Source organism: Lygodium microphyllum, chromosome 29 (genome assembly GCF_053477565.2).
Source record: "Lygodium microphyllum isolate KBCC chromosome 29, Lygodium_microphyllum_v1.1.10, whole genome shotgun sequence".
Classification (NCBI taxonomy): domain Eukaryota; kingdom Viridiplantae; phylum Streptophyta; class Polypodiopsida; order Schizaeales; family Lygodiaceae; genus Lygodium; species Lygodium microphyllum.
In genome coordinates this window covers 39,964,960-39,986,267 of record NC_141163.1, presented here as the reverse complement: position 1 = coordinate 39,986,267, position 21,308 = coordinate 39,964,960, and positions in this window count along the sequence as shown.

Genomic DNA, 21,308 nt, shown 5'->3' with positions numbered 1-21,308 from the left:
ACTCCTCTTCTTGATCATTGTAAATCTCTTCATGAGAATGCAATTGGAACTGAAGACCTTTGTGATAATTAGATGCAAACTCATCCTCTTGCAAATCTTATAGTCACCTCTTTCCTGGTTAGTGCACCAAATGAAGAGCACCCTGCCATGGCACCATGAGAACCACGAACCAGCCAAGAGAGGCTACAAATACATTTGCTGGCCACAAAAACCTGCAAGAAAACTCTCCTTCTCACCAAGAATCCATATCCTCAAGACACACAAGAGGAAGGCACACAAGAAATTGGACAATTCTTCCATCCTCACCCTCTTCCTCTTCCTCACTCTCCATGAGATCTTACAAAGGAGCACAAAGAGAGGTAAACAAGAACAAGAAGGCAAGTGTTGTGCCAAAATGAGAGAGGGAAATGAACCGTGACAAGAGAAGATAAAGGAAGAGAGAGGTTGTAACTGCCTCAACCTCACACCTCCCCAAATCCCACGGCTGCAACCACCCTTTTCCTTTTCTTACATTATAAAATTCAAATTTGCATACATGGACTAAGGTCTAAAGACCTTTCATTTTTAGCATGAGATAAAAGGGTTTGACCTTTCCTTTTCCTAGGAATATTTTCTAGTGTGTCTCTTTTGGACTACACATTTTACATTGCTTCATATTTGAAATCTTGACAAAGGGGCACATTTGCAATGAGTCATTTTACAAAAAGTTGTTTCCATGTGAGCACATTTTTGTGCCTTTATTTGCACTGATTTCCCGATCATCAGGGTTCGTCCCCCTATTTAAGGAGGGGGGTTTTATAGGGGGAGGAAGGAAGGACACTTCTCTTTGCCTTCCCTTTGGCCGTCGGACTGGCCCTCCCACCATGCAAACTGTGCCTCCTAGAATGAGAAGGAGAGATAGTGAGGGGGAGGAAGGAAGGACACTACTCTTTGTCTTCCCTTTGGCCGTCGGACTGGCCCTCCCACCATGCAAACTATGCCTCCTAGAATGAGAAGGAGAGATAGTGAAGGTTGGAGGTGGCACACGTGTGCTCCTCCCCCCATCACATTTGTCATTTCCATGATCCTCGGTCTCATCTACTCGCCTCACCACGTCAACTCCTATTCTCCTTCATGATCTCCTCCTCCCCTATCGAGTTCTATACGTCTCTTCCCTCACCTTTACTTTCATCGAGTTCAACTCCTCCTCCTACCGCCAACCGACAGCCTTGACAGGGGGAAGTTGTAATTTAAAAAAAATAATTATGTTATTAATTTGTTGACGACGATGACGGAGTAAAATAGGGGAGGTGTCGACATCACGGTGGCATATTACATCCTTCCCCCCTTAAAGAATTGAGATGTCCTCATCTTAAAAGGAATTGGGGGCATTGTTGGTTGAGAGTACTCTCGTCAATCCATGTTGCATCTTCTTCTGGATAGTCCTTCCACTGGATGAGGTACTCTTTGAGGGTTCAACTTCTCAATCTCTTTTCCCGAGAGTCTAGAATTCTATCTGGCCAGAGCTCAAGGACTCCTTGGCTTGGCATTACAAGTTGTTGATCATTGAGTACATGGCTAGGATTGGATACATATTTCTTTAGTAGGTTAACATGGAATACATTGTGAACTTTTATGTTCTCAAGGAGTTGGAGTTTGTAAGCATTGGGCCCTAGGCATTTGAGGATCTTCTAGGGTCCATAATACCTTGGACTCAGTTTCTTAAATTATCCTAGTGATAAGGATCTCTTCTTGGGGCGTACCCGAATAAAGACCATATCCCCTTCTTTGAAGAGTCGCACGTGTCTATTTAGATATGCATAGGATTTTTGCCTATCCTTGGTGGTTGTAATATCTTGTTTGATGGCCTTGACGTGCTCATCCATCTCCTCAAGCATTTCTTTGGAAGCTTCTACCCTCAAGGTAAGATTTGAAAAATTCAATGGAGTACGGCAATCATGCCCATACAATGCTTGAAAAGGCATCATTTGAATGCTTTGTTGGTAAGAAGCATTATAGGAAAACTCTACCAATGGTAGATATTGGATCCATTTCCTGGGTTTGCGACAACAATATGCCCTAAGAATATATTCAATGACTTGGTTGACTCTCTCTGTTTGGCCATCAATTTGAGGGTGATAGGTTGTACTGAAGCAAAGTTGGGTCCCAATGGCCTCAAGTATCCCTCTCCAAAAGTGAGATGTGAAGAGGGAATCACGGTCACTAACGATCCTTCTAGTTGACCCATGGAGTCTGAATATCTCCTTAATGAATAACGTGGCAATGTCTGAAGCTTTATAGTTTTTCTTGACCGGAATGAGATGTGCAACCTTTGTGAGCATGTCTACTATAACCATAATTGAGTTGTATCCTCCTTGGACTGAAGGTAGTCCAATAAAAAAGTCCATGCTGATAAATTCCCACTTTATCTAGGAATGTTGAGAGGTTTCAATTTCCCAGGCATCTTGACATGTTCTGCTTTAATGTGCTGGCAGGACAAACATTCCGTGACATATTTGAGCACATCTCCCTTAAGCCTTTCCTAGTGGTAGCTTTTTCTGACCATGTTGAGAATCTTGACATATCCGGGATGGCCTGAAAAGGGGGAATCATGTGCTTCCCAAAGTATTCTTTGTTTGAGTTTCCTACTTGAGGGAATGCACAATCCTTTCCTAAAGTAGATAAGTCCCTCATTGACAAAAAATTCTTGATATTTGACCTTAAGTTTAGGGTTTTGGTTCTTTTCCATAATCTCTTCCATCATCGTTAGATATTCTGGATCATAGCTAGCTTCCTCCCTTTGCTAATTCAAGGATAGGGTTGTTGGGTATTGATACCATAGTTGCCAATGATTCTGCCATCGAGGATTCCTCCATAGTAAGTGAGTTGAGGAACGCTTTGCAACTTAAGGCATCAGCAACTACATTCTCCTTGCCAGGTCAATACCTGATCTCAAAATCATATTCCTGTAGAACCTCAATCCAATGTCATTGCCTCATATTGAGGTCAATTTGGGTGAAGATCCATTTAAGGCTCTTGTGGTCCGTGACCAAAGAGAATTTGTTGCCAAGAAAATAGTGTCGCCAAAGCTTGAGTGCATGAATAACTGCTAATAGCTCTAGGTCATGGGGTAGTATAATTCCTTTCATGGGTCTTTAGCTTCCTTGAAGAATATGCTATAGGATGACCTCATTGCATTAGTACACAGCCCACTGCAAGTGAACTATGTTGAGATATCGAGCTCCACTCGTGATACGCCAGGGTGACCATTGTGTATTTATGTCACCGACTTGTCAGTTGCAGATGCGGTTGGTACACCGCCCATGAATAATAGCCACATGATAGCTATCCTTATCTACTCTAGTTCGTGGCTCAGTTAGTATGCCACCTTAGTTAGTTGAGTTTGGTTTGAGACCCATATAGAGGGTTCTTCTATTTCTTTGTACTAGAGTTCTTTTGGCTTACACAACTAAGAAGAGGAAAACTGTTTTCAGCCTCCACCCTTGTGTGTCTTCCCCCATTGTGCAAGCAAGAAAGCTTCAAGCGAGACTCCTTCCTTCTCTCCCACAATCTTGACATGGTATCAGAGCCTTGTTCGTGGTAAGGAGCTCAAGAAAGCAAGCCAAGCTCGCGGTGTTCTGGTAAGAGGAGCAGTGTTGCTTTCATTTTCTGTTTTGGGAGCAGATCTGTGCAGGCAGCACAACCGGAAATTGCAGGAGTGCATTGTCTCAGGTTGAGACGCCCTTCGCGGTGAAGCAAGAGGGTAGTATATACTGCGGGAAAGGGCTTTAGCCCTTGGCGACCCTGTTTTTTTGATTTGAGGCCATTTCGGGGCCTGTTTTGGAGGCGGAAGTTTTCTGCACGCACTCAGAAGAAAGCCCTGTTTTATGCTTTGCAACCACTGCTCTACAGGTTGGTGAAAAGTTACCACAGAAATTGCATCGTATGCTTGTGTGCAAAGACATTGGGTTACAGAATCATCCTTGGTTCCTGTTTATGCAAAATCGTCACTAGGAAGTGACTGTGTGGTCAAATACCACTTTCGCCAGTTTTACAGTTTTTCCCTTGTGAGGGTGAAGCTGTGGTTTTTGCAGTGACAGAATTTTTTGCAGTCTTCTGTAATGGCATCTGATTCTCTTTCCCAGATTGTCACTGAAAAACTTGACAAGAACAACTTCCAAGCATGGAAGTTTAGAATGACGAATTTCCTTATGGGAAAAGGATATTGGGAATTTGTTGCAGGAAATGAAGAAGAACCAATTCTTCCTGATGTTCCCAATCAACAGCAAATGCAGGCATTCAAAGCATGGCATGAGAGAGCCAGGAAAGTTATGTACTGGCTGTCTATCAGTATTTCGGACTCTATGATTGTGCATATTCAGGATGCAAGTACGCCAAAGGAGGCATGGGATACTTTGTCAAAAATGTATAGCACAAATACGCAAGCCAGGAAAATGCAGCTCAAGCAAGAGTTGCATAATGTGCAGAGAGAAAGTATGAGCATCAACGACTACCACATGAAGGTGAAGAAGATTGCAGATGCACTTGCTTCCATTGGGTCGCCAGTGGAAGATGATGATTTAGTTTCCGTGACCTTGAATGGTCTAGGAAAGGATTATGCACAGTTTCGGACATCCATTTCAGTTCGTGAAAGATTTCCTGATTTTGAGGAGTTGATTGCTCTTCTAATTTCTGAGGAGCAGAGAAATGGTGGTGCATCTTCTTCAGGAGGAACTTCAAAAGAAGCTGTCTTCTACTCAAATGCTGGAAGAGGTAGAGGCAGAGGTAGAGGAGGCCGATTTGGAGGCCGTGGTAGAAATCAGAGTATGCAGCAAACTCAAGAAAACCAGTCCTATGGAGGAGGACGTGGTAACTCTAGAGGCAGGGGGAGCCAAAGAGGTCGTGGTGGATGGCAAAGAGGCCAAAATGCAAACAGTAATGTTGAATGCTACTATTGTGGTAAAATGGGTCATATGGCTAAAGACTGCTATAAAAAGCAGAATGACATCATGAATGAAAACTGCAACAAGGGAATTATGCATCTTCTAGCAGACAGGGTGATGACAGAAATGAGCATTTGTTCATGGTGCAGCACATGAACAATTCTGTGACAAGTGCAAAAGAAAGAAATGATGTATGGTATGTTGACTCAGGTGCATCAAACCACATGACAGGTCATGCAGAATGGATGGAGGATGCAAGGGAAATGGAAAAACCAGGATTTGTGGAGACTGGTGATGATACTGCACATCCTATTGTGCAGATTGGAAAAATTCCATTGTCTATGCAGGATGGAAAAAAGAAATACTTGTCCGATGTATTTCATGTCCCGAATATCACCAAGAATCTGGTTTCTGTCGGTCAAATGGTTGAGCAGGGCTTGCAGGTCAGATTTAATCCTCATGGATGCTTTGTTGAGGATATGAAAAATAAAGGTCGCTTGATAGCAAAAGGAAAGAAGAAGGGCAGAATGTTTACACTGGATGCAGACATGTCTGAATTGAGTGCAGCAATGTTTGCACATGGGACCGGTGTAGTTGCAGATATTGATATCTGGCATAAACGCATTGGTCATGTTAATGTACAGCGACTTAAATCAATGCAGGCCCAAAATATTGTTGCAGGTTTGCCAAAATTCAAGGTTGCAGAAATGCATAAGGTATGTGAAGCCTGTCAGTTTGGAAAACAGGCAAGGAAACCATTTCCTAGACATGTTCAAGAGAGTAAGAAGCCATTGGAATTAATCCACTCTGATGTGTGGACTACGAAAGCTGCATCTCTTGGAGGCTGTCATTATTTTGTCACGTTTATTGATGACTATAGCAGAAAAGTTTGGGTGTATTTTATGAAAAAGAAAAGTGAAGTGTTTGGGCATTTCAAAACCCTTAAAGCTATGGCTGAAAAAGAAACAGGTCTGCAGATAAAATGCCTAAGGTCAGATGGAGGGGGAGAGTACCTCTCAAATGAGTTTGCAAAGTTTTTGCAGGAGCATGGCATAAAGCAGCAATATTCATGCAGTTATACCCCACAACAAAATGGAATTGCAGAAAGGAAAAACAGGCATATTGGAGAGGTATCTCGTGCCATGCTCAATGAAAAAGACTTGCCAGATTTTTATTGGGCTAAAGCAGTTGCTACAGCAGTCTACATAATGAACAGGACTCCCACTGCAGCAATACATGGATTGACTCCAGAGGAGAGGTATACTGGTAGGAAACCAGATATTTCTCATTTGAAAATTTTTGGTTGCATTGCCTATGTACATGTGCCAGATGAGCTGAGATCCAAGTTGGATCCAAAAGCTGAGAAGTGCATCTTTATTGGTTACTCTCTGCAGCAAAAAGGGTATAGATGCTATAACCCTTCTACTCGTAAGTTTACAGTGAGCAGAGATGTTGTTTTTGATGAGATGAGTAGCTGGTATAAACCAGTAAATGTGATTGATGATGAAGATGCACAAAATGGTAATGCTGCACAAAATTCACAGCAGCAGTCACAAAATATTAGTGGACCTGGAGCGTCCTCTAGTATTGGTTCACATTCTTCGCCATGGACAGGCAGATTGAGATCAAGAGAATCTTCTCAAAGTAATGCAGATAGTGGTATGCAGGTATCACGAAAAGGAAAAGAGAAGGTTGATCAGCCCATGTTTGATGTGAATGCAGGTCACTCTTATGTGGATGGTGAATCCAGTGGCTCAGAACACAGCATTGATGATGAGTTGGGTATTCCTTCTATTGTTACACCTGGAGTAAGGAAGACTAGGGATGTTTTGAGAGCACCTGGGAGTGAACCTACTTTGCGCAGGTCTACGAGAACTAGGTATCCTGTGGATAGGCTGAAATATGATGGATTTACAGCCACTCACTATGCATATATGGTGAAGGTGATACAGGAACCAGAACCCACTTCTTTTGAGCAAGCCATGGGAAAAGAAAAATGGGAGAAAGCCATGGATGAAGAAATGGATGCCTTGGAAGCAAATGCTACATGGGAGTTAGTACCTTTGCCTAAAGGTAAGAATGCAATTGGCTGTAAGTGGGTTTATAAGGTGAAGCACAATGCAGATGGTTCTGTGAACAGATACAAGGCAAGATTAGTAGTCAAGGGGTATGCACAAACATATGGCATTGACTATGAAGAAACATTTAGTCCGGTTGCAAGGATGGCAACCGTAAGAGCAGTCATTGCTATGGCTGCATCAAAGGGATGGTCTTTACATCAGATGGATGTAAAGAATGCCTTCTTGCATGGTGATTTGCAAGAAGAGGTCTATATGGAGCAGCCACCAGGTTATGTGCATGCTGTTCATCCTGAGTTTGTTTGCAGGTTGAAGAAAGCCTTGTATGGCTTGAAGCAAGCACCTAGAGCATGGTCTGACAAGATAGGACAGTATCTTGTCACTATTGGCTTTCAGATTTCCAAGGCAGATTTCTCACTTTATGTGAGAAAAACAGAGAAAGGTATTATGCTACTTGTCATTTATGTTGATGATTTGATTATGACAGGTGACAGTGATGAAGATATCCTTCATGTGAAAATGCTATTGAAGCAGAAGTTTGAGATGAAGGATTTGGGAGAGCTGCGTTATTTCTTGGGCATTGAGGTGATTAGATCACCAAGTGGGATACAGCTCTTGCAGAGGCAGTATGGATTGGACATGCTGTCCAAATATGGGATGACAGGCTGTAAGCCTATTTCAGTTCCTTTGGAGCAAAATGTGAAGCTGAGCACAGATGCAGGTGAGCTTCTAGAAGACCCTACTATGTACAGACGCATAGTAGGAAGTTTGATTTATATGACTATTACCAGGCCAGATTTGAGCTATGCTGTTGGATTGGTAAGTCAGTTTATGCAGGCTCCAAGGAAACCACATTTGGATGCGGCTAGACGCATACTTAGGTATGTGAAGTCCACATTGCAGTATGGACTATTTTATGAGACTGGGGTTCAGATACAGTTGCATGGATACACTGATGCTGATTGGGCTGGTAGTATTTCTGATAGACGATCTACCAGTGGATATGTATTCTCTTTTGGGAGTGCTGCAGTCACTTGGAGCAGCAAGAAACAGCCTACAGTTGCCTTGTCGAGCACAGAGGCTGAGTACAGGGGTGCAGCAATGGCTGCATGTGAGGTAGCTTGGTTGCATAAGCTACTTTATGATATGCATCAGTCTACAGATGGGCCAGTTGTCATTTATTGTGACAACATGAGTAGTATACACTTGGCAAATAACCCAGTCTATCATGCTAGAACAAAGCACATTGAGGTGCATTATCACTATGTGCGAGAGAGGGTTTTACTAGGTCTTATTGATCTAGTTTATGTCAGCACAGAGGATCAGGTAGCTGACATATTCACGAAGGCATTGGGCGCAGAGAAGCTGCGCAAGTTCAGAGACCTGCTTGGTGTGCAGGAATTGGGATTGAGCTCGAGGGGGAGTGTTGAGATATCGAGCTCCACTCGTGATACGCCAGGGTGACCATTGTGTATTTATGTCACCGACTTGTCAGTTGCAGATGCGGTTGGTACACCGCCCATGAATAATAGCCACATGATAGCTATCCTTATCTACTCTAGTTCGTGGCTCAGTTAGTATGCCACCTTAGTTAGTTGAGTTTGGTTTGAGACCCATATAGAGGGTTCTTCTATTTCTTTGTACTAGAGTTCTTTTGGCTTACACAACTAAGAAGAGGAAAACTGTTTTCAGCCTCCACCCTTGTGTGTCTTCCCCCATTGTGCAAGCAAGAAAGCTTCAAGCGAGACTCCTTCCTTCTCTCCCACAATCTTGACAAACTAGCATCCGTGGAAACTTCAAATTCCTTGCTCAAGTCAGGGAGCTTTAGAATCGGTGTTGTCACTAGGCTATGCTTGAGCTAATCAAAACTTGATTGCTTAGTGGGTGTCCATGCTATGGCAACCTGCTTCTTTAGCAAATTTGTAAGGGGTGCTACGATTAAGGCGTAGTTCTTAATGAAGATCCTGTACCAACTTGTTAATCCAAGAAAGCTACACACTTCTTTAATAGTAGTTGGTGGAGGCCACTCTTGGACATCTTTGACCTTTGTAGGATGTATAGAGATTCCTTCATTTGACACAATAAATCCAAGATATTCAATCTGCCTCTTGAGGAAGGCGCACTTTTTCTTCTTAGCATAAAGCTTATGAGTTCTCATGGTTTCAAGGACTATGCAAACTTGGGATTCATGTTTCTCCTCTTCCTTGGAATAAACCAAGGTATCATCAAAGAAGAAAAGCACAAAATCTTCAAAAAATATCCTGCATTAGCCTGTGAAAGGTGGCAGGGGCATTAATCAATCCGAAAGACATTACCGTGAATTCGAAATGACCATATCTTGTGTTGCATGACATTTTAGGAATATCTTCTTCTTTGACGCGAATCTGATTGTATCCTGACCTTAAGTCGATCTTGGAGAAGATTTTTTCTCCCTGCAATCGATCAAGTAACTCATCTATCCTTGGGATAGGATATTTATTCTTGATGGTTACTTTGTTCATGCCTTTATAATCAATGTAAAGGCGAAGTGTACCATCCTTCTTCTTTTGTAATAATACTAGAGCTCCCCAAGGAGAACTATTGGGGTATATGTACCCTTGGTCCAATAGCTATTTGAGCTACTCCTTTAGCTCAATAGCTTCAGGAATGGACATCTTGTAGGGCCCTTTTGTGACTGGTGCAGCTCCTAGTGTTAACTTAATTTCATGATCCACTTCCCTTGGTGGTGATAATGCAGTCAATTCTTTTGGGAACACATCCACATACTCTTTTAGCCAAGATGGTTCTTCATTGGTGTCCATTGACAACTTAGGGGGAGACTTGCATTGGGACTTACATGGCATCATGAGTAGCTTCAATTGCATACATAATGGGGTATGCATCTAAAAATGCATGAATTAATTATTCAAATGTGAGTGTACATGCATTCATTGAAAATGCAAGTTAATTCTCTACGATGGTCTATGGAGTACAATTGACCCAGATGGAATATTTATGTACCTGCCCATGATGCATTTGCAAAAGTTTGATCACGATACTTGACTTGTTTCCACTATAACCATAGATATTTAATCTAATTTTCGACAACTCATGATTATTAAACCTTTTTTTAGTTACTTTTTAAAATATGAAAGTTACTCGATGTGAGGTATGTAAGGACGCCCATGCTTAAATATTTCATTTTCAATTTCTAGACGTGGGAGGGGAACCTGGTTTTGGAGTGTCGAGTTAGCGTTCATGCCTGATAACCTATTCGTGTTGATGGTGGCATCTTTGCCTGACCCTTCTCCCGTAGTCACGGCTTTTACAATTTTCTGGGAGAGCTTACACTTTGGGGCCATTGTGGAGTTGGAGGCACCCTTCACTTCCTTCGAAGAACTCCTTGGTGCTAGGATTACCTATGCCTTGTTTTTCCTTTCACAGTCTCCTTGTCAATTTGAGGCAATCGATGGAGAGGTTACAAGGATTGCAATGGGGGGAGAGGGTACTCGAGCCTTTGCCCACAAGAGGAGTTGTCCTTGACCTCCTTCCTCTCTCTCTCTCTTTCTCTCTGTTCCTCCCTTACTCTTGGTCCTCCTTCCCTCTCTTTCTTTCTTTCTTCCTCTCCTTCACTACCTCTCCCCCTCCTTCTCTAATTGGCAACAAGGGGGAGGAAACAAAGAATAATGATTCTGATAAAGTAAAAGGGGGGGGGGATTATAAGGGAAGGGTGGCAATAGAAGGAGAAAAAAAAAGAGAGGTTTCATCCCCCTATTTAAGGAGGGGGTGGGGTTTATAGGGGGAGGAAGGAAGGACACTTCCCTTTGCCTTCCCTTCGTCCGTTGGACTGGCCCTTCCACCATACAAACTGTGCCTCCTGGAATGAGAAGGAGAGATAGTGGGGGTTGGAGGTGGCACATGCGTGCTCCCCCCATCAAATTTTTCATTTCCATGATCCTCGGTCTGCTCTATTTGCATTGCCACATCAACTCCTATTCTCCATCGTGATCTCCTCCTCCCCTGTCGAGTTCTATACATCCCTTCCCTCACCTTTGCTTTCATCAAGTTCAACTCCTCCTCGTGCCACCAATCGACGGCGTTGACAGGGGGAGTCCTAAACTTTTAAAACATATTATGTTATTAATTCATTGACGGTGATGACGGAGTAAAATAGGGGAGTGTCATCATCACGGTGGCATATTACACTGGGCTGCCAATGTGGCTACCACCATGCAGTCTTCTCATGGGGGGGGGGGGGAGGGAAGAGGTAGCACATGTGTGCTCCTCCCCCCATTGACCGTCCTCTCCATCATCATCATCACAATCTTTGTCGACTCCTCCTTCTTCCTCGATGTTGTCACCCACTCCATTCGTGTCGTCGTCGTCACGTTGTCTCCCCCCGCCACCTTTTTTGGCGATGATAGGGGGAGATTTAACAAATTTCAATAGTTTTTTTTTTTTTTTTTTGGGGGCCGTGGGGGGGATCCCTACGTGGCGTAGGGTATTACAAATCAATACCAAGTGACTATCCACTAAGCTAGTTCTTGTTGTTATTTTATACTACAAACATAGTTTTAATAAGCTTATATTGGGAGGGTTTCTCAAGTACTTCAACTTATGAATTGGAATATAACACCTCATTAATAATAACATGTATTTTTATGGTTAAATCTAGTTTAAAATATGTGTCCTTTATCATATTTAACATTAAGATTTAATGGTGTGTGAATATGACAACTTTACATAATAATTTATTTTTTCAACATAAAATAACTTATTTTTGAAGTGAATATTTTTGCATCTTGCTTTATTTTAATAGAATGTGCAAGTATGTTGTTTATTAAGGTGAATTGAGTAATGGGCCGGGCATTACAAAATAGAATGATAAGGAAATTAAGACATATGATTTCAGTAATATGTGCAAATGTCATAGCATGCATTATGAATCCATATACTACCTTGAAAGGAATTTGTAAGTTTAGATCAATTCACTAGACTATCTTACTTCATCATATTTATCAATTCTCAAGGAAGCACCCTAGAACTTATCTATTCAATTGAGTTTGGTAGAAGAGAGCAATCACATACTTGCAATGTGAAACAAAGGCTAAGGGTTTTTTGAAAATCACAAATTCCCTTTCTTTTATATCCGTACAATAAGCCATCACCACAACAAAAACGAGGCATAGACATGCATGTTAGACATGCAAAGTCGGGCGCTGTCGTGTTGCTGCGCATCCGAGTCGTATACACCTCCATTTCTTTTATTGTGCATTTGTGTTAATTTTTGCGTGTGATTCATTGTTTGTGTGATGCATTTTGATAATCCGCATCCAATGTATATATTCCCTTAATGCATGCGTATGATTTTGTTTGGATGCATGATGTGTGTGTATTAGAAAAATATGAAAAACTGAGGCCAAAGGACATTATCAAACTGATTATTTCAATGATGATCTTTAAGAAATGATGCAGGACATGCATATGACGCCAAACAGGGTGACCTTTGAAATCGTCATTAATGGTTTTGCCAAAGCAAACAGAGTTAAAATGGTGCTGGAACTTCTGGATGAAATGAAGATTATGGTGGTGATGACAATGGCGAAGGCACTTGAGCAAGCAGATGTGCAGTGGAGTAGTTCACTTGTAATAGGAATTTTAAGATTCCTCAAGAGCATAAAAGCTTCTTGGGTTTTTTTTATTGGTGGAAAGACACTGCTGGACTCATGCTAAAATTGGTTTCCTAATCGCTGTTTTGGGGACAGAGTTTTGGGAAAAGGGCATCTGAAGAAGCGGCAAAAGCTTTTAGACACGTTGACAAGTGAATACACTGCACTCGAGGAACAGTCACGAACTGTGAGATCTGAATCTGAGGGCTTGCATAAGCATTTGCAAAGTAACAAAAGCCTGGTGAGAAGGAGCTGGGATGGGAGACATGACATTATCCTTGTTGAGGAAATCACTGGGCAACTTACCAAAACCCAGAATGATCTCGATGGAAAGTTGTCAGGTATCGAAGAGCAGGTATTTGCTTTCTTGAAACTCATCAACTGTGTGCAAGGAGTCTTGATTGGGAGAATCATGATATCTTTTACTAAATCGGTGGAGAGGGCCGTCTGGGAATCGGGAGAAGTTCGGCGAGGAGCCGAAGCGCAACGACCTCGTCATCATCAAGTCGAAGAGCGCTAATCCCTCTGAACAGATATTTGTAATTTTCCCTGAAGAAGCTAAGGTTGGAGTGAAAACAATAAAGACATATGCTGAACGTATGAAGGCTGAAAATGTCCATCGAGCGATCCTGGTGGTGCAGCAAAATCTTACTCCTTTTGCCAAACAATGTGTCAGTGAAATATCCAGCAAATACCATTTGGAGGTTTTTCAAGAGTCGGAGCTGCTTGTGAATATTAAGGAGCATGTTCTTGTTCCAGAACGAAACGGGCCTTCTTCTCATGACTTCTGTCTTCCGTCTGTCTTCAGTCTTCACGAGGTGTGGTGGACAAGAAGTTTTGGGGTCAAACCAACTCGTCGAACTCTTCAACTGATGCAAACGAGTTCATGACATGCTGAATACGGAAAAAGCCTTCATGGAATCCAATCTAAATGGAATGGATTTGATCTCAATGGACCATATCGACAGTGAGCAAGAAGGATTCCTGTTTCTTAAGGGCTAACTTGAAGACAAGATTGAATCTGTTCTGAACGGGAATGATGGTTCTGCATCTATAGCAGAAATGGGTTGCTGGCAAGGGAGAGACTTTGGACCAAAGTGGCAATACAATGAGTGTTCTCGCAGAAGCAGAAATAACTTTCAGCTTGTCCATATCTTAGTGGAAAGCCCAACGTTTGTTCTACACAGTCTTTGAGCAGCCTTGACTTGGAACCTTGTAATCTCAACTACTTAGAGATCCAAACAGTCTTTCATGTTTGAATGGTATGAATGGTCTAAAGTACCCTTTAGACAGAAAACAGTAAAGTTGTTTATGATTAAATCTTGAAACTGAGAGATTTATTTGGTGCCCCTGAAACCAAGTTCATACACTTATTGTAAACCAGAGGACAGATTGACATGCTTTGTCATTTATTTTTGACTCTTCTTTTGTAAAATACTTGACAAACAATATAATGATCTTGGCATCAAATATTGTGTTATCGAGATCTTCTTGTTAGTCTTTATTTCTTGCTGTACCTTGAACCCCGTGTTCTGCAGCCCTTGCATGAACTCTACGACATTTCTGGTGAACCCGACGTGAAAGTGTTGCGTCATCAGCAAGATGGGAGACTCGCAAGAAGAGATGACAGATGATAATGTTATGAAGAACCTGTTTCAGTCATTTGCCATGTATATGCAGCAGCAAGCTCATGCAAAACGAGACAGTGATGCTATGGATGCTTTGAAAGCTGTCCAACAGGAGTTGAAGCAGTTTAATGGCCAGCAAGTGTCAACTTACCTGCATTTATATGAAGAAAAGATGAAGTTTTTTGGGGTTTCTCAAGATGTTTGGAGCCGCTACTTCTTGCGGATCGTGGTGCAAGCTCTTGAAGGTTGAATTGCAGAAATTCAAGAAGCACATGCAGGTTGGGCTGAATTTAAAAAGGCATTAAAAGATGAATATTTCCTAGAGGATACAGGTCTTATGAATCGCAGGAATTTTTTAGCATGGGTTTCTATGCCTAATAAGGGACTTTCTGTTACCGCTCTTCTGCGAGAGTTTGAAAGCCGTTATGATCAGTTGGATGGGACTGAACAACAAGCTTTGGAGATGCAGAAAGTGGAGTTATTTTTGCAAGCTACAGATGCTGATTTACAGGAAAAGTTGGATGATCTTTTGGAAGATCAAGCTACTGATTCAGGTTTAAAGACTGAGTGGAGACATGTCATTGATGCTGTGAATGCTCTTGTTAAGAAGCAGCGCAGGAGAGTAAGATTGCATCGAAATACAGGAACAGTTCCTGAAAAATCCTTGGAGACTTCTTCTTCTACCCCTGCTGCAACTTCTTTGCCTAAGCCTACTCCTCCTGCTGTGAATCCACCAGTTTCTGCTGCTCCAGTGCCCTTATCTGTAGATGATGTTATTAAAGGCTTGGCGGATTTGACGATTGAAGCAGTCAAAGCTGAAGTTGGTAAGTTAAAGGAGCAACTTATGTCAGTACCTGCTGTAGCACCTGCTCCAGTGACTGCTTTTCTAGCTGGTCAAAGAAAAGGGCGACGATGTATTTGGTGTGATAGTACAGAGCACCAACACTGCAGAGATTGTGATGCTTTTCAGGAAGCACGTAAGAAGAATGTAGTGTTCTGGGGACAAGATGGGAAGATATGGCTGACAGAGACTGGTGCTCCTCTTGACACGAACTTTGGTAAGGGAGGTATGAAGAAACTTGTTGATGATATGGCTGTGCGATCAGCTTATGTGAGTGTTAGAGGAGATGCTTCAGCTTTTGGAGTCCAGCTTGAGCAGAAATCTGATGGAGACTCTGCTTTATGGTCTTCTGCCTTGGAGATAGCGAGAAGAGGGAAAGTTCAAACTTCTACTATGACTTGTGTGGGCTCTAGCATCCGAGGAGAAACAGGATGGGATTCTCCTGTTGACAGGTATTCTATTTTTGCTTATATGGCTAAAACGCAGGGTTTAGATGCCATGGTTGAAGAAAAGAGAAGAAGAGATGAGGAGGGTCCTAGCTCCTCCAAAAAGACTAGAGGGGGTGACTTTGTTTCACCACCTGTTACAGCTCCACCTATGTCAAATTCTCCAGCTCAAACAGGTTCTGATCAACCAATGGGAGACAAGCAGAAAGAAAAGAGGCAATCAAGAAAAGAGCCAGGATTCAAGCTCTTGTCAGACCTTGATATGCAAACGGATATGAGTAAGATTTTTCATGAAAGAATTTTGAATAGTGAAGTCACTTTTACTGTTGGAGAGGCTCTTGGGATTGCTAGAAGAGAAATACAGGATCAGATGCAGGATCTTTTGCGGAGGAAACGACATGCGATGGAAGGACCTGCTTTACAGGGATTGTGGCATGGAGCTCTTGGGGAAAAGCATGATGATGCAGTGATGGTTGAGAATGCTTCTGTTAATCCGAAATTGGAGAAAATAGTGTAGCCTATGCAGTATGAAGATGATGAGACCCCTATTCTCATTCCTCGCAGCCATTTTTCACGAAGTCATTGGGCTAGAGCAACCACTGAGATAGTGGTAAGGATTGGAGAGAAACAAATTCCCTTGATTGCTTTAGTTGATCATGGTTCTGAGATTAATCTTATTGCTCGAGGTGTTTATGAGAGTGGCAAGTGGCCTATGGATGCAGAGCATGGCTGGCACATGAGAGCCACCAATAATACTTCTGGTGATATGTATGCTACTTGTCCGAGTATCAGAATTTCTATTGGTAATGTTGAAGAGGATTATCATTGCTTTGTTCAGGATTCATGCTCTTATCCGATTATTCTTGGACAGCCTTTCATTACAGAAGCAAGAATGGAAACAAAAGTGATGGATGACGGGTCAGCTTATGCGCGGATACGCAGTAAAGATGGTATGCGAGCTGTTCAGTTTATGACTGTTGGGGTAAATCATCCGAGAAACAGGGACTCCTTGCGTGAGGCACCACTACCTGCGAAGGAGTTGGATTTTCATTACGTACCGCTGTCTTGCGAGACGCTAGTGGTACGGAGCGGAGAAAAGAGGAGATCTCACCTCCTGGCAGCCAGTCTTTCTCCAATAACTTTGTTGGGTTTTCTTCAGATAGTTCAGTAAGTTATCAGAAAATTTCAGATTTGCCTAGAGCTGACAGGCAGTACATTGGCCGTAAGGAGAAAGAGTTGAAGAATGCAGGTATTTTGCAAGCAGAAGAGCATGTGGATGGATTGTATGAAGGAATGTCTTATGCAGATACTTTGTTTGAGATGAGAGCAATGCTGAAAACTGATGTATGCAAGGGTTCAAAGATCATACCTGTGCAAACCTTGGATATGTTTCAGGAAATTTCTGGTTTTATGCTGCAAACAAAGTTAGAGGCTGAGAAAACTCAGCAAACTGAATTTATGGCTGATCTTGATTAGCTAACAGAATTGCAGAGGGCTGAATCCATTCAGCCAACAGAGTTGAATGCAGAAAAATTTCTGCATACAGAGTTTCAGGATGCATCTATGCAGTCCATAGAGCCGAGGGCTGAATCCATTCAGCCAACAGAGTTGAATGCAGAAAAATTTCTGCATACAAAGTTTCAGACTGCACCCATGCAGTCCATAGAGCTAAAGGCTGAAATTTTTCAGCCAACAGAGTTGAAAGTTGCTGAAAATTTGCAGAAATTGCAGCAAAGAAGAGAGTGCTTGAATGATGCCAAGGTTGACACAAAATATAAAACAATTGATAAGAAGGTTAAGCCGGTTGCTGGCCCGCTTCCTTCTGATAGTGATGAACAGATTAAAAAAGCTATGAAGCAGCCTATGTTGAGGGACCCTGCAAATATTGGACATAAGTTTACTACTGAAACTCTTGCAGAATTGAAGATTGGAAATGATGATTTTTTGCTTCCAGTGGAAAAAGAATGTTTTAGAGAGATGCTTGGACGTCATGGTAAGGCATTTGCTTTCTTTCCACATGAAATTGGCTGCATTAGTCCCGAATTGGTTGCACCCATGGTCATCTTCACTATTCCTCATGTACCATGGAATATACGTCCTATACCTGTGCCTAAAGCACACTTGCCAAAGCTGATAGAGTTGTTGAATGAGAAGATTAAAATGGGGATTTTGGAACCCTCTTCTGCACCCTATTCTAACAGGTGGTTTACTGTACCAAAGAAGAATGGTACTTTGAGATTTATTCAGGATATGCAGCCCGTGAACAAAGTGACAATTAGGAATGTGGTAACAGGTCCAGTTGTGGATGAATTTGCTGAGGCTTTTGCAGGACGAGCTATCTATTCTCTAGGTGACTTGTATTCAGGTTATGATCAGTTTTAGCTTGCCTTGGAAAGCAGGGATATTACTACTATGCGGACACCTATTGGTCTTGTGAGGATGTGTACCTTGCCTCGAGGTGCTACAAACTCAGTTGCTCATATGATGAATGCTATGCATAGAGTTCTTTGAGACTATATTCCGCAGTATACCATGCATTTTCTAGATGATGTGCCTATTAAGGGTTGTGCAGAGGAAGAAAAGAATGAAAATCTTGATTTGCATGGATGTAGACAGTTTGTGGCTGACCACTTGATTGCTTGTGAGCAAATATTGACACGATTAGAGGAGGTAAATTTGACACTTTTAGGGCTGAAATCTGTCTTTGGTGTTAATGAAGTTATCATAGTTGGGCATATGGTTGGATATTATGGCAGAAAGCCTTCTCCTGCAAAGGTGGATGCTGTAAACAGGATTGCAGAGTATTGCTCGACTACTTCAGAGGTGCGGAGATTTGTGGGAGCTTGTGTATTTTACATGATTTGGATTCCTCATTTTGCTCATATAGCAGATGTTCTCTATCAGCTGCTTCGAAAGGGGCAAAAATTTCATTGGGATGAGAAGCATTCAAAAGCCATGCGTAAGCTCAAGAAGTTGTTGCAATCAGCTCCTACTCTACGCAAGGCGGATTATCAGTGAGGACAGCCGATCATGTTGACAGTTGATACTAGCCCTATTGGCATAGGTTGGGTTGTGGGACAGGATGATGCTGATGGAAATAGGTATGCTATCCGCTTTGGAGCTAAAGTTCTTAATGAGCGACAAAGGAGATATCCGCAGATCAAAAGAGAGTTGTGGGGAGTAGTCACAGCGCTGAAGTGTGACAAAGGGTATTTTATTGGAGCTTCAGTTGTTGTGGAAACAGATTGTTTGCCTTTGCTTGGCATGATTACTAGTTGCTCGACTCCAGATATAGCGATGCTTCGGTGGATTGCCTATATCAAATCATTGAATCCAGAATTTCAACACATAGCAGGGAAAGATAATCCAGTTGCTGACATGCTATCTAGAGCGAGATATGAGGATGAGGAGTCAATGCTTGCAGAAGATGATGAGACAGAGTTTGCTGCTTCTGTCCTTGTTCATGATTGTCATGTATCTACTGTTGAAGCCTTTATTGAAGAACTTTATGTTGATGAGTGGCTGCAAATTGGACAGTATCTAAGTTCATTGACTCGAAGAGCTGATTGGACAGATGATGAATTCAAGAAAATCAAAAGGAAGGCTTATGGGTATTTCTTGAAAGATGGTTTTCTTTGGAAGCATCCAAGAAAGAGAGGAGGCTTGCCCTTGAGATTAGTTTGTGATGTAGCGATGCAAATACAGATTATGCGAGAGTTTCATGAGAGCTCATGGGCTGGACATAGAGGTGTGTGGGCTACTTATGAGAAAATCAAAGAAAGATACTGGTGGAAAGGGATGTATAAAGATGTTTCTCATTTTGTGGAGACTTGCAGGGACTGCCAGCTTTACTCTTTAGTGCGACATCGTGATGAGTTGCATCCGACTTATCCACTATGTATGCATTATAAGTGGGTGGTAGACTTGGTTACTTTGCCAGTGGGACTTTGGCAGATGAGATATCTTGTTTTGGCTAGAGAGGATCTTACAAACTATGTTGAAGGCAGACCGTTGCGGACGAAGACCACCACTACAATATGTAAATTCTTGTTGGAAGAAATATTTTGCAGGTATGGATGTATAGGCAAGATTACAGCTGATCGTGGAGAGCTAGATGCAGATGAAGCTAGAGAATTCTTCTCACGTCTTGGGATTAAATTGGCTCTTACTACTGCCTATAATCCAGAGGGAAATGGTAAAAGTGAAAGAGGACATCCGCCAATAGTTAAAGCATTAGCAAAAGCTTGTAGAGGTCGGATTGGAGATTGGCCGAGATTACTACCTTTTGCATTGTGGGCTGATCGCTCTACACATAGTGTGACTACTGGATACATGCCTGTGGAGTTTATGTATGGGCAAAAACCGGTCATGCCTACTGAAATTTGTGCTCTCACTTGGAGTGTTCTTCCGTGGCATGAGAATTTATCAAGGGAAGAGCTGTTAGCCCTTCGGATTCGTCAACTAGAGAGAAGGACAGAAGATGTGTAGCTAGCAGTTGATCGTTTGAAGGCAGCCCGTCTCAGAAACAAGGACAGGTTTGATTTAAGGCATCGCTTGAGACCTAGAGCCATAAAAGAAGGAGATTGGGTTCTAGTCTACGACAGTAGTCTAGAAAATCAGCATAGTAGCATGAGAAAAATGGTTCAAAGATGGTTTGGACCGTATGAAGTAAGGCAGGTTTTTGACAATGGTACTTATGAGCTGGCTGAATTAGATGGAACAGTATTGAGGGTGCCTATTGCTGGAAAATGAGTCAAGATTTTCAAGAGAAGAGAAGATGAAGAATATGCACTTGAAGCATTGACAGAAGAAGAACACGTAGAAGAAAGACAAGCAAAAGAAACAGAGAACATAGATGATGAAGCTGATGGAGAAACAAGTCTACTAGAAACAGAAGATGGACTCAACCTGTTTGTGGAGTTGAATGATCCTGGATAGTTGGCAAATCCGGAGGATGCGCAGGTTTAGAGGGGGTGGATGTCGTGTTGCTGCGCATCCGAGTCGTATACACCTCCATTTCTTTTGTTGTGCATTTGTGTTAATTTCTGCGTGTGATTCATTGTTTGTGTGATGCATTTTGATAATCCGCATCCAATGTATATATTCCCTTAATGCATGCGTATGATTTTGTTTGGATGCATGATGTGTGTGTATTAGAAAAATATGAAAAACTGATGCCAAAGGACATTATCAAACTGATTATTTCAATGATGATCTTTAAGAAATGATGCAGGACATGCATATGAAGCCAAACAGGGTGACCTTTGAAATCGTCATTAATGGTTTTGCCAAAGCAAACAGAGTTAAAATGGTGCTGGAACTTCTGGATGAAATGAAGATTATGGTGGTGATGACAATGGCGAAGGCACTTGAGCAAGCAGATGTGTAGTGGAGTAGTTCACTTGTAATAGGAATTTTAAGATTCCTCAAGAGCATAAAAGCTTCTTGGGTTTTTTTTATTGGTGGAAAGACACTGCTGGACTCATGCTAAAATTGGTTTCCTAATCGCTGTTTTGGGGACAGAGTTTTGGGAAAAGGGCATCTGAAGAAGCGGCAAAAGCTTTTAGACACGCTGACAAGTGAATACACTGCACTCGAGGAACAGTCACGAACTGTGAGATCTGAATCTGAGGGCTTGCATAAGCATTTGCAAAGTAACAAAAGCCTGGTGAGAAGGAGCTGGGATGGGAGACATGACATTATCCTTGTTGAGGAAATCACTGGGCAACTTACCAAAACCGAGAA